This window comes from Anser anser, assembly GCF_964211835.1.
Source record: "Anser anser genome assembly, chromosome: 1".
Lineage (NCBI taxonomy): Eukaryota > Metazoa > Chordata > Aves > Anseriformes > Anatidae > Anser > Anser anser.
The window spans coordinates 44,603,501-44,617,380 of NC_139720.1; the positions used below are offsets into that span (position 1 = coordinate 44,603,501).

Sequence of the window (13,880 nt, forward strand, 5' to 3'; positions counted from 1 at the left end):
GGAGTCACCTGTGCCACAGGTTGAGCAGATAATGGGGATGGAGACTCCAGGCATAGGAAAAGTCTGGTCTGCGAGATGTGGCATGAAAACAAGCATGCAGGGCCCAGGCTGTTGATGAGGGTAATGAATGAAAGTACAGGTGAGAGAAGTATAGCAGCAGAACTGGGGGAACATGTGACAGGAAATTAGGTGGTAAATTAAAGAAAAAAAAATGAGTGGAAGAGAACAGTAGGATGGCAAGGAGAAGGGAAGAGAAGCAGGAAGGGACTTTAGGAAGAAGAGTAGAACAGAAGTTCTCTAATTCTCTTAAAAAGGAGAACAGCCAGGAGGAAGTCAGCATTTTTGTGTGCAAATTTAAGATTTGATGTGGGGGTAGGTTCCCTCCCAAAAACTCAGAATGAGAAAGTTTACTGAAAAGGGTGCAAGTTTAGAAGTGTTATACAATTTTGAAGACAGTCTTGTATTTTTTTGGGGGGAAGGGATGTGATACAATAATTTTGTATTCTGGTTTTGATTTTAATCAAAATGAAGAGATTTAGATGGAGAAAGAAGTAAGTTGTTGCTGAGAGATCTGTAGTCAGGATTGGACCAACAGCCATTCACTGGACTAACAACTAAGTGGTAGGAGACAAGTGGGGATAGGAAAAAAAAAAACCACAACCAAATAAAACCTAGTTAGATACAGCATAACATAGTGAGTAGAGATTACATCCCTGTAACATAAAGGAACTTTATTTAACAATGCAGAGGTCTCTTACGGCCAGCAGCTGTAATCTAACTAGCCTAACAAGCCAAAGGAGGTTAATTTGCTGAGGGCAGGGAAGAGCTGGGTGTTATTTATAGCACAAATTGCTGAGCCTGCAAGCATCTCCTATGCCCTCATTATCCTTTTTGGAAGCATCACAGCAAGTGTGTTTTTCAGGCTCTATCCTCTCCAGCTAATGCAGTTTTGGTTAGCCCAAGTCACCTGAGCTGAACCGTGCCCTTCTGAAAATACTTCTTAAGGTTAAGCATTACTTATTTGAATAATTACAGAAATAATTGCCAGAGGACTTTGAAGGCTGAAGCATCATCTGCCTGTGTGAAAAGGAAATGCCATATGTGCTTCTGAGAATTTTTATGTTAGCTTCACAATTAATTTCTGTTCCTGAATTACAAATGAAGAAGCTGTACAGGCTTTTGGCAATTTTGGATATATTTTCTCCTGTCTGTGTAGTGGGACTAGGATGTTCTGAGGCAGGAGTAAGCTTTTGAAGAAGACTGCCAAATGATGTTATATATCCCTCTATTCCTAAGACTGTACTGCTAAAATATAGCAGTGGGGCAACAAGTGAAAGGAAAAAACACACTCTTTTCTACATAAGTACTTGTGAAATTATTAAATCAAGAAAATAAAATACATAATTTTGATAATTATGCTTAATGTAATACACTTTAAGGCTAGATGTGAAAATGACATACCTCTGTCCTCCTGCTTCAGTAGACTGTGGAACTGCCCTCTTTTTTTTTTTTTTTTTTTTTTTAACCAAATTTAGTAGTTTCTGTTTAAAGTTTCAAAATACTCACTCTTGGATTAAAAATTCCAATGGATGTCTTTAGAGACATTGTTTCTATGACTGATTTTTCTGATAGATAATATTTTGTACTACTTCAAGTTAATTTAATCTTTGTTTGATTTACAGCTTTCAGCATATCTTTGACCGTTTTTCTGAGTTCAAAGGGCGTTTCACTAGGGAAAAAAAAAACAAACAAAACACCATTGTGTAAGTATGTCTCAATTACTGTGAAGCAGATTCTTATCTTTCCATAGCTGCAAAACTTATTCATATGGACAAATAAATGATCTTTGTAAAAATAAAACATAAAAAGATAAAGTTACTATAATTTATTTCTTTTTAAGAAAATGTTTTGTTAGCTATTACTTAGTGTTTAATTTTTAACATCATAAAGAGCATATTATAATTTATTTAACACGTGACTAACAAACATTTGAAGTTTGAATAGCTATAATAATACTAGTCTATGAAGGACAGTGTTATATGTGCATATGAGCAAAAGTCTGGCATTTTCTAACTTTTAAATAGTTAATGGGTTCAAATGTAATTACCTAATTATTTTAAAGTATCATTAAATATTAACGAGGCACTCACATTAGGCAACACTATATTTACTTTTACAGTTTAAGAAAGATATTTTATTAGTTTTCCCCAGTAGTAGAAGGAAAATAATATTTCAGAATGACATAAATTGTTATTCATACCAAAAATACAACTCTAAGAAATAAACAGCATTCAGCATGAATTTTTAGAAAATTAAGCTCTCAAATAGCTGAAAGGTTAGTTATCTTTCACCATTTTTGAGGAATGCCAGTATTCATTTCAATTTGAAGCCTCTTAAAACCAATAAAGAATATTCTGAAAGAAGCAAGAATAAAACCTTTTTTTTTTTGTTTTGATTCAACAGTAACACTCCTCACAAGTTATATTTTTGTTTTAACAGGAGAAAATCTGTGTTTTCATCAGCATTAGGGCAGAGTGCCTCTCCACTGCCCACATGCGAGAGAATGTTTACATAAAGGCTAATGTTTTCTCTTTGTTACTATGTGAATAAAAGCAGGTATTTTTAGAGCAAGTACTGATACTCGTCATATATATATATATATATATAGAGAGAGAGAGAGAGAGAGAAATCTGTACTCTTTTTTTTTTTTTAATAAAGAGATTCTTATCATCTGTCTGAAGTTCACAAACATTAGAACTTCTCTGCAAATTAGCTCAGACAGTTAAAATAAGCTCTTCAAGAAACTTTCCTTCAGAATTTTGACTATGTGGCCACTCCACACTGTCAAAAGCCTTTTTATTATTTAAAAGTTGTGTGTACTTCCAGGAGAACAGAAATATGGGAGAAAATATAGTCAACAGTTCCTTCATTATTCTGGAATCAGTCCAACATTGGATGGGTTCTGGGTTATCAGGTTTGTGGGTTGAAACATCTTTAACGCCATTGATGAATAAAAGTCAGGCCAATGTAGCATACATTCTTGTGATCTTTATTCATAATTGCATCAAGAAAGTTCTCAGGTGCCAAGAGTACCGCTGTAAAATATGCAGAGTGCCTTGGAATTAGGACAATGTCGTAGTCTGAAATGAACCCAGCACTGGTTGTTTTGTTATTAACAAAGTTTGCATCTCAGATGGAGAAAACAGGTAATCTAAAAGATCTAGACACACAAGACAAATGGGTTTCAGAATTTCAAGAGACTTTGCATAAGCCTAGCAATCTTTCTTCCAGAGATTGCGGCATGTTCCATCTAAGTAGCTTGCAATTTTAACTATTGCAATCAGATAAGTGCGGGGTTAGTATTTTACAGATGATAGAAAACTGAAATCCAAATAGAATTTGGAAAGACATTTCTTAGCCCCACCATTTAGACAATCACCCTTAGGATTTGTCAAGCAAGTCATTTTAAAACCAACAAACCTAATTTTTTAATCGAAGATGAGGAAACTGTACACTAAATGAAACACAAAGGCATACTCAGAACAGCATAGATGTAAAGTTTGTTGTTAAATTTGTCTGCTGCTGGCTTGAATATTTTTCTTCTGTGGAATGTGATATCAAATGTGAACTTTCAGCTGTTAGCTTTCTTTTTGCTGAAGTTGTGGAAAATACAGTGTCGAAAAGTTGACGCTGACTACATTTGTTCTGTTTGCTTCATTTAAGGTCTGCACTGAGGAACCTCTCAAAGGTGGCTTCCTTTCTTCCTCTTGATGAATCTCTGAGATTTCTTTCTGAGGGTGAATGTATGAACCTTGCTTCTGAAAGGAGGGTATACACGACTATGTGGAATACAGAACATAATCTTACTTTGTGAGATTACTTTCACAGAATCACAGAATTGTAGGGGTTGGAAGGGACCTCAAAAGATCATCGGGTCCAACCCCCCTGCCAAAGCAGGCTCCTTAGAGCAGGCTGCCCAGGTAGGCGTCCAGACGGGCCTTGAATATCTCCAGAGAAGGAGACTCCACAACCTCCCTGAGCAGCCTGTTCCAGTGCTCTGTCACCCTCACTGTGAAGAAGTTCTTTCTCATGTTGGTGCGGATCTTCCTGTACTCTATCTTGTGGTCGTTACCCCCTGTCCTGTCCCCACAAACAACTGAAAAGAGGTTGGCCAAATCCCTCTGTCTCCCACACCTCAGATATTTATACACATTGATGAGATCCCCTCTCAGTTTTCTTTTCTCCAGGCTGAACAGACCCAGGTCTCTCAGCCTTTCTTCATAGGGAAGATGCTCCAGGCCCCGTATCATCTTTGTGGCCCTCCACTGGACTCTTTCCAGGAGATCCCTGTCTTTTTTGTACCAGGGAGCCCAGAACTGGACACAGTACTCCAGGTGAGGCCTGACCAGGGCAGAGTAGAGGGGGAGGATCACCTCCCTTGACCTGCTGGCCACGCTCCTTTTAATGCACCCCAGGATCCCATTGGCACTCTTGGCCATGAGGGCACACTGCTGGCTCATGGTCAACCTGTCATCCACCAGGACCCCCAGGTCCTTCTCCTCAGAGCTCCTCTCCAGCAGGTCGTCCCCCAGCCTGTACTGATATGTCCGGTTGTTCCTTCCCAGGTGCAGGACTCTACACTTGCTCTTATTAAACCTCATTTGGTTTCTTCCTGCCCATCTCTCCAGCCAGTCCAGATCTCGCTGAATGGCAGCACAGCCTTCTGGCGTGTCAGCCACTCCTCCCAGCTTTGTGTCATCGGCGTACTTGCTGAGGGCAGACACTATTCCCTCATCAAGGTTGTCGATGAAGATGTTGAACAAGACCGGACCCAGCACCGACCCCTGGGGAACACCGCTAGTCACAGGTCTCCAGCTGGACTCTGCGCCGCCGATCACCACCCTCTGAGCTCAGCCAGTCAGCCAGTTCTCAACCCACCTTACTGTCCACTCCTCTATCCCACACTTTCTCAGCTTTGCTATCAGGATGTCATGGAAGACAGTATCGAAAGCCTTGCTAAAGTCAAGGTAGATGACATCCACTGCTCTCCCCCCATCTACCCAGCTGGTGATGCCATCATAGAAGGCAACGAGGTTGGTCGAGCACGACTTCCCCTTGGTGAATACTTTGATGTAGTTTCATGTAGTTAGGCGATTTGTTATAAGATGATTTGATGTGGTTAGATGGTATTGATAAAATCAAACTAATCTTTCCATTAAAACACAGTAGCATGAGTAGATGACAATGCATTTCATACAAAAGAAAAGCAGTCTGTGGCATTTCTGAAGTGCAAAGAAGGATAGAAACATTTGGAATGCACTTTAGAACCACAATGTTTTAAGTCTACTGTGAGACTATGAATCTAAGTCGATTGGTAGTTCTGCTAAGGTTTACATCATTATCACTAGCATACAGAGTCACATACGATGATGTTACTTGAAAATATCTTGTTGCTAGTCTTCAGATATTAATTGTGGGTGATGATTCATAAGATAGTTGAGTTGATCTAACAGCTTGTGGCTATTGAGAGGGGCAGTCCTGCTTTCCTTTCCTCTGCTTCTATATGTGCCTCTATCCCTGTATTCTTGCATGACTTTTAGTGATCTGAACACTCAAAAAAACAGCAGAAAACCATTGTTGCTGTTCTGTCAGGTTTGTTTTCTGCACCTGAGCAAGATACACTGATTGACCAAAGGGCTAGTTGGATGCTGTAGGGGTTAGACCATATAGATAGGTATGGAAGAGTGGGAAGGAGTGGAGCTCCCCTTTTGGAGGCAGCTCTTACACTGGCTGAGGTGTCTGATGAAGTCTCAGCCTGAGAGGTGCAGAGGGAGAGCACTACTTTGCCCCTAGACTGGGCTCCTGGTCCTCTGATGTCTCCCTCCAGCCCTGTGGGGATACATGCCTGGACATCCACTGCAGTAGGATCACTGGTTCCCCTTCCTGGTGCTTGTGGATGTATGGGTACAACTCACTTGTCCCAATAGACTTCCCAGCCCTGTGACTGGGTGGTTATGTTACACTTAAGTGATGGAGTCAAAGACAATATACCTAGCTTGTGTGTCCATAGAGTTAGTTGGATGACTGTAATGCCCTCAAAGCTATTTCTTTAACAAAACTTCTAACACCTGTAATGAATACATTGCATACCACAAAATGGTCTTGACAATAATATTTGACAGTGGACCCCGTGGTGGACAGTCACCTCAAAAGTACACGCATTCCTGTAGTGGGTGAAAGTTGTGAAAATGTGCTTGATTTTCTTCCAGACTCTCATGTGTCTTAAGTGCTTTGCAGTCATTGTTCACCTTTCAGGTTGAACTTCAGACCATCTAGAGCACAGCCCAACCAAATGTTTACATTTGTGGTGGGCTGAAGTACTACTGAAATCAAACACTCTAGCTTGTACTGTGCAACCATTTTCCTATATCTGAATAAGACTCAGATGGGTAGATTTTAAAAAAAAATTGGACATACTGAGGTGACAGACTCTAATTAGAGATATCTTTAGATAAAATGTGATTGTTCTTTTTTTTTTAATTTTTCTTTATTATTATTATTTTTTACCATTCATCTTCATACTGCTACAAGATGCATGTGTGAGGGTGGACTATCATATGCAGCATGATTTTTCTCTATTGTCTTTGTACTCTTGCCATTCCTTTCAGTGATTTAGTGAGTTTTCATTCTGCGTCCTAATCTACATTGTAAATTTCTGTGGCAGGGATTGCCTTTTAATATATGCTTTTGCAGCAACACTACAATTAGATGTAGTTCTGACTGGAACGCTCGGGGTCTGCCGTAAGACAAATAATTACTAATCATAATTATACACATAGCAGAAATGTGCCTGACAATTCCATTATTTGAGGACTGGCTGATGTTCCAGTAAGAACAGTAGTTATTCCTTCTTTTCCAATACCTCTTTTTTTTTTTTTTTTCTTTCCAGTCCACATATAAGCAAAATCGACAAAATGACAGCAATTCAGGGAATGTTTAATCAGAACATTTTTGAGGTTGGACTTTTAGCAACATGGAAGCAATGTATTGAACAGATCTAGTGCTGCACAGAAAACGGAACAGGGCTGAGTGGTGAGATGCTTTACCAATGCTGCCATCTTTTGTTTTGTTTTGATATTGCTACTTTAAAAAAAAAAATTCCTGGGAGATATGGTCAGGTTCTATAAAGTAAAATACCCCCTCTACAAACACCTGAAGTTATTATTTTTTTTCCCCTAAAGTCTCTCAATTTTTGTGTAAATAAGCTCCTTCAACACATCACTGCATTTTCCTCGACCGTGACTACGTGCAGTCTTTTATGTTTTTAATAACTTCATCAACTAGGTCACAGAAACAGGTTGTATTGAACTGCTGTAATTCAAATTAAAAATTAACACTGAGAAACAGAAGTCAAAGGAATGACAACAACAAATTTGTCCAGTAGTACTAGATGCTTCTTGAACTCTTAAAAAGTGTCTTCTATGGCTGGAAGTGGTGATGGGAGTAAAGACAACAAACTCCTTCATTCTGAGTTTGTGGAAGTCAAGAACCCCTTTTCTCTTCCCACGCAATGGTTGATTTGAGATTTCTGTCAGATAGGGTCTTAGCTTAAATTTCAGTCGGTGATTCAAAATGTTGATTCCAAATTAAAACAATGTGTGGAGATTTCTGAGTTTTATTTATTTATTTATTTTTTTAAATCAGAAAGTTTGTCACTGGATGATATCAATTTCTCATATCTGAATGAATTAATAGAAAAAAGTGATTTTGAAAAGGCTTTGGTTTTCCAGAAGCTTTACAAAATGGTTATTTCAGATTTTGGCTTACAATTATAATTGTTTTTTAGTCAGTGAACATGTAAAACTGAAATCTGAAGGTAACATTTTGAAATTACAGACATACTTTATTTAAATTGAACCCTACTGATTTTTCTGTTTGTTTTAATTACAACCTAGTTTTGTCTGTGTTTTGATGTATTTTGAAAATGAATATGGTTAGATGTTGACTTGAATGGAATATAACATTTCTCAACAGCTCTAATCTTCTCAGCCAGAGGAAACTGAACTTTGTCCTTGTTTCTAAATACTAACTCCTGGACAGATTGAAACAAGCTGGTGTGATTAAAGTCCCTGTCTTGGCAACTGCATTTGGTATGTAAGACAATTATGCCAGTCCAGCTATTTCCAGAAATGCTTTTTAAAATCCATTCAAAATATCAAAATTAATAATAAGAAAATACAAGTTTTCATCTGGATTTCTGCTGTTTTCCTTCTCATTCTTACAATACATTTTAAATGAGGTACATTTTTTTCATGGAGGATGACCTTTTTATGAGAACTGGTTTGTGACGTCCAATACAGCTCACAAGTTATGTGTTATAGAATAATGATCTGGTTGGGAACAGACTTGATCACCCAGAAATATTTGGATCTGTAACACAATTTCACATCTGCCCCCTTAAAAAAAATAAAAAAAATCCACTGTAATTTCCTTCTGTAACATTGCTACTCTGGCATTTTAGGAATGGAGAAAGACAACTTTTTGTTTTCACATTCTTTTTTATTACTATTTTTTTCTTGGACTTTTTCTACTTGTGGTGCTGTTGGCTAGGTAATTTATGGAATAATATCAGAGCCCTAGACAACTATGCTGGTTGCCAGAGGCTTGGCAATTGGATCTAAGAAGTGTTTTAAAGATGTGTTTTATTTGAAATTCCTTTTCTGTTCTTCACAGATGAAATCCTGCTGCCACACAAATTTATTATGGAATGGGAAGAGAGCAGTGGTGAAAAGAAGGTGTGTGTTTATAAAGGCACCTGAAAAACAAAACTTCAGAGAAGCTGAAGCCTGTTGGGGAAATAAATGGGCCACTTGCAAAGTCATGCATTTGGACAAAAGATGGTGTTTTCAAAGATTGCGATGGGCGTTAGGGTAATACTTCAAAGGCTATGGTTAACATTTGCATTTGTACAAACTAAAGCAGTGCTCAACAGATGTCTCCCGCCCTGATTCTTCAAATGCACCGCTGCAGCCCTGACTGTCCTGTTGTCCTGCAACCTGCTGCTGAGTCCTGTGCCTTTCTGTGATCCTGTGCTGGCATCTGGCTGTATGCTGCTGCCCCTGCGTATGTGAGCACTTCTTACTGACCAGATCTCAGTGGCCCTGGGGCTTCTGTATCACCAAGCTTTGGGAACAGGGCAATAGTTGTTTTGATTAAGGGCTCTTCAGAAACGAAACATTTTTTCTTGTTTGGCTTGTTTGGAAGAGAGCATGGAGAAGAAAAAAAAAAATGAGGTGAAGCAGCTTGTAGAGCCAACACTGTTTTTGTTTCATGGGATCCTCTTATTTAATAAAATGGATGAGCTTTCTAGGAAGCTCTAGAGACAACCCTGGTAGTTTTTTATCCCTTTTCTGATTGCTTCTTCTTTCAAATGGCAGCTCCCAGGTGCTCTCTCTTACTTCCTTTTATTTTAGGATGGCTCCTCACTGAAGCTCCAATTCAGGTCCTCAGCTGATCTTTGCTTGTATCTCTGCAGAATTTCCAAATCAAACTTGTTTTTCCTTTCCCACCTGGCTGCATTATTGACTTTCTATCTCTCTGCTTTTATACTGAGCAAGTGCATGCAGTGTTAGCAACAAGCTATGTGAACAGAACCTCTCTGCAGCAGCATTTTATCCACATCCCTGTACCCCATTACCACTGGGAGTCCCCTTAGTTTTGACTAACATGTTACCACAGCCTTAGCAAAGCATGACTGCCCTTTGCATGGGATAGAAATGTAGGTTTCAAGTTAAAAAAAAAAAAAAAAGAGAGCGAGAGAGAGACACAAGAATGCTTGATAAATCCAGTTTTACTGGAGTGCTACCTTGAACTGAACAAAACAAATACGTTACATTAAAAAAAGAAAGGTACGTAGTCTAAACATCCCCGGGCCAAGCTGGAATTTCAACACAAGAGCACTGAGTGACGTTATGTCTGGGCTGCAAAGTCCTGCTGACATAGCCCTGTCATGCTGTTATGCAAAATTTCCCTCATTTCCACGTGGAATACCTCCATGCTGGCAAAGGTGTAGCTACACAAGGAGGAGGGAACTGCCACCAGTTAGGGGAGCATTCACTGCTTGTACATAGGGTGCCCACTAGAAAGTTAAGCAGGGTATGGGCAGAGTCATAGCTCTGGCAAACTAAAGGTAACTGTAGTGAGAATTAACAGGAAAGAAAAAAAAGGTAGGTTTTTCAGTCTTAACAGCCTTTTGATAGAGGAAAGATTCTACTGTAAAGACAAAGTGTAATTTTTATTTTAAAATGTATTTGACTCAGCTTCCTACAATCCTTAAGTCATGAGGGATGGGAAAGTGATGGTCCTAGTAGCACCTGGCTTGGGGGAGAGGGACACTGTAATGCCAAGCGTATCAGAGCAAACCTCAGACAAGTCAGTTCTCAAACTGTACTGAGAAATGGGGTAGTGTCAGCTGTAGCAAGCAAAGCGAGTGAAACAAGGACTTTTTACCTCAGGGAATCACGGGTATGTCTATGAGGTATATTGTGTGCCAGCATGAGCTTGTGACTACCACAAGTATGTTGTGTAAAGTTACCTGTAGCAAGCTTGTCCCTGAACACAGGCATATTTAGTATGGCAGAATGTTTGCTTATTGGAAATAATGCTGCCAACCCAAACATACAGAAATTGAGTGCCAAGCCCCCCACCCCCCCCGAAAAAAAAAGCAGACAATACTGCCTTTAAAATTTTTAAAATTACAAGATTAAACCACCACCAACAACAACCTAAAGCAATGCATTTTTTCTTCTTTTTATCTGCTGTCTGCTCTTGGAACATTCATTGTCTGCTTATAAGCTCACTGCATTGTGTTGAAAGCTAGGAATATGCTTAAAAAATTAAATCTCAGACTCCTGGGTAATTACCTGACTATAGCCTCCACAATACTCGCAAAGCTATTGGGTAGCACAAGAGTTGTGCTGCGTTTGACTACTCTGGGTTGTATAACCGGGGAGATCCTTACTTGTGAGCCATGAGGAAAGTGGATTTGAATGCTGGGTTGGGGCATAAACATATTTACATGTGTACAGTAGAAGGCAAATCTTGATTAAGTTTAGAGGATGTTTAAGGATGTGGACCGGCTTGCTCTTTGGGTCTCATTAAGGCAGTTTAAGATGCCCTAGCCCCAGCTGCTCTATTTCCTCCAGCTCTGGAAACTTCTGCCTCCCCAGCTGAGCTGGTGGGATGGGAAGGATGCTATAGCACAATGTCATCACCTTTCCCTGCAGTTTAAGCTCAGGCAATGGACTCTGAACAAAGGTGCATGAGGAACACTTGCATTTTCTGTCCTCTTGGTGGTGGGAGTGAGGATCCTACCTCACAAGAGTGAAGAGATGGAGGGTGACGTGCATCTGGAGAACAGTAATATCTTAAGTCATCTCCAGTTCTCTGTAGAATAAGCATGTGTCTAACCCAAGGCAAGGCTGTAAAGGTGCTGGTAACGTGGCTTGATATTACAGACACTGAAAGTTCCTGCCTCTAAGGGGCTTTCTGCTTTCTCAAAAGAGATTGCAGTAACGGGTAGTGCAGGAAGGAGTGTGCATGAAAAGCAGAGGATCAGGTGTCACCTCACCGGAATGTATTTGCTCTTCAGACTGAGGCTGAGCCACAGAAACCATTTGGAGTTTTACCTCTGCATTAGGTAGGAAGCTGCATTCCAACCAAGTAGCAATGTGTCTTCTGCTCCATCACTGCTCGTGTCTATCTGTGATTAGATCCAGATGGAGCTGTCTCACACAGGGCTCTCAGGCTGGCTACTGCTGCTGCTGCTGCTTTGATTTTAATGCCCTGTATTTGGAGTCAGATCCTGATCCACATCAAAAAGCAAACAAACCCCAAGAGCAGGAGTGCAGATGATGTATTAATATAAGCTGTCTGGGTGTTTACTCCATTTCTGACATTTATGCAAGGCTCTTTCTTGTCCTGGGGATATTATTACCCAACATAAGTATTTAATGCAGTTGGTATTAGATTAGCCTTTTTATATTCATTGTAATTTTACATAATGCTTGCCTGACCTCACGTGCTGGGAATGATCACAGCGGTGTGTGTGCATGTGTGAGGAAATGCACTGCTCCATCCTGGCTGTCCTGCTCCTGCCCTTCTGTCAGTGAGACAGCAAATGGCTGCCATGGTGGTCTCTCTGCCACTCTCCAGGGTTTTTCAAATGAAGTTCCTGGCTGAGGTGGGAAGAAGGAAAAAATGCTCATTTCTGATCCTGTATGGTAGAACCCAGAGGGCTATGGAGATATACGGAGAAGTGCAGCCCAAAAGCTGGCAAAAACAGCTGGGTAGAAAAAAATCACTGGGGTGAGGAAAATGTCGCTTTCAAGACAGCTACATTTCATAAACTGGAAGTCTCTCTATGCATCCATTGCCATGTGACAGAAAACCACACACTGCACAAGGCTCACACAAGATTGTCATGTGAGATGAAGAGTCTTTAAACCTTTTTACCCTTGCAAGGAAATATGAAAAGGGTTCCCAGGGCAAAAGTGTGTCATGAAAAATGTAGTTGTCTAAAATGAACACTTTTCCTTTTGACTTGTTATATGCAGTTAGATAAAGATATTGTTTCTAAATAACGTTGCTGCTCAGCATTCAGGCATGTCGTGAGGAATTGGTAATATTTTTGTGATGCCTCAAGTGTGACCGGTGAATGTTCCTTAATCTGCAGCAGTGCAAAATTGCTTGTATGTAATGGGGAGGAAGGCTGATTTTTCAGGATGGCAGATGAGGAGTGCTCTTCTGTTCCATCCCACCGGCACCACTCTGATGAGCCCATCAGAGCACTGAAGATGCATACAATGAATGCTAAGCACATCGTGCAAATAAGCACAATAATAATAATGTTGAAGATGGGAAATGAATAATTTCTCTAAATGAAGCTTGGGCAGGAATTCAGATAGAAAGTATGTAATTAAACCAAGCTGGAACTTGATCAAAATACTGAAATGGTACAAGGGAAAAAAAAAAAAAAGTTCTTTAATGACTATTAACAGGAAGGACCTTGGCTTTTTATTTCATCCAGGAAGAAGACAACTGCTAGCACCAGGAAAGGCTGGATTCCCAAGAGAATGTCCCTCCTACTCCCACATGTTTTTCCCATGGAGAACTGCTATCTTGTGCTGCCAGGATAATATCCATCAGTTCTGGAAGTAGGGCAGAGACTTTGGGGCTTGAGCCTGATCTGAGAGGGGGAGGGCTGCTGGCTGAGCTGAGCACAGCTGGTGCTGCTCCTGGCTGAGGATGCAGGCATGTCTGGAGGCAGGTTTTAACACCTGGTTCTACCAAAGTGGGTGAAATGACTGCTTATACCATCCCACTCTAATCCAAACTCTGACAAGACCTGACCCTTGCTTAACTTGGACTCTCCCTTACAAACGTTACTTGCAGTCCTGTGAAAATCTTAGGAAAAAAGATGGGCAGCAAGAATCTTCACTCCATCACAAACCACAGGGACACATTTGCTAGTATGTGATGAAGACTCAAAACTGCTGCTGACTTTATGCCAAGTGGTTGCCCTCTCTTCTGCTCTGATGGCTGGAGGACATAAAGTATCCAGAGAGCACTTCTGTTAGCTGGACAAAGGTTGAACTTCGGTTGTGTTTTTGTGGAGCTCAGTGCACAATTAACCTAGCACAATTAACTGTGGCATAGTTCACTGTAAATCCTTACACTATAAATGGATTGTAATCACTACATTTCAGTGACTACTGAAAGGCAATTTGAAGACTAAATAAAGCAGGATGTTGAGATTAGAGATTGCAGCACTGGTCTTTTGAAAGGATTTGAGGTAAAAGGAGTGTGCGCTACATGCAGTG

At 40.2% G+C, this 13,880-nt stretch overlaps 1 long non-coding RNA gene across 1 annotated transcript; it reads left to right on the forward strand.

Moving 5' to 3' along the window:
• The first annotated feature begins 317 nt into the window (after positions 1-317).
• LOC310892723 lies at positions 318-10,086 on the forward strand. Its single transcript, XR_014578329.1, has 5 exons — positions 318-372; positions 923-1,005; positions 1,683-1,763; positions 8,035-8,150; positions 8,734-10,086. It is a non-coding gene; the product is annotated as an uncharacterized lncRNA (long non-coding RNA).
• Positions 10,087-13,880: the final 3,794 nt, after the last annotated feature.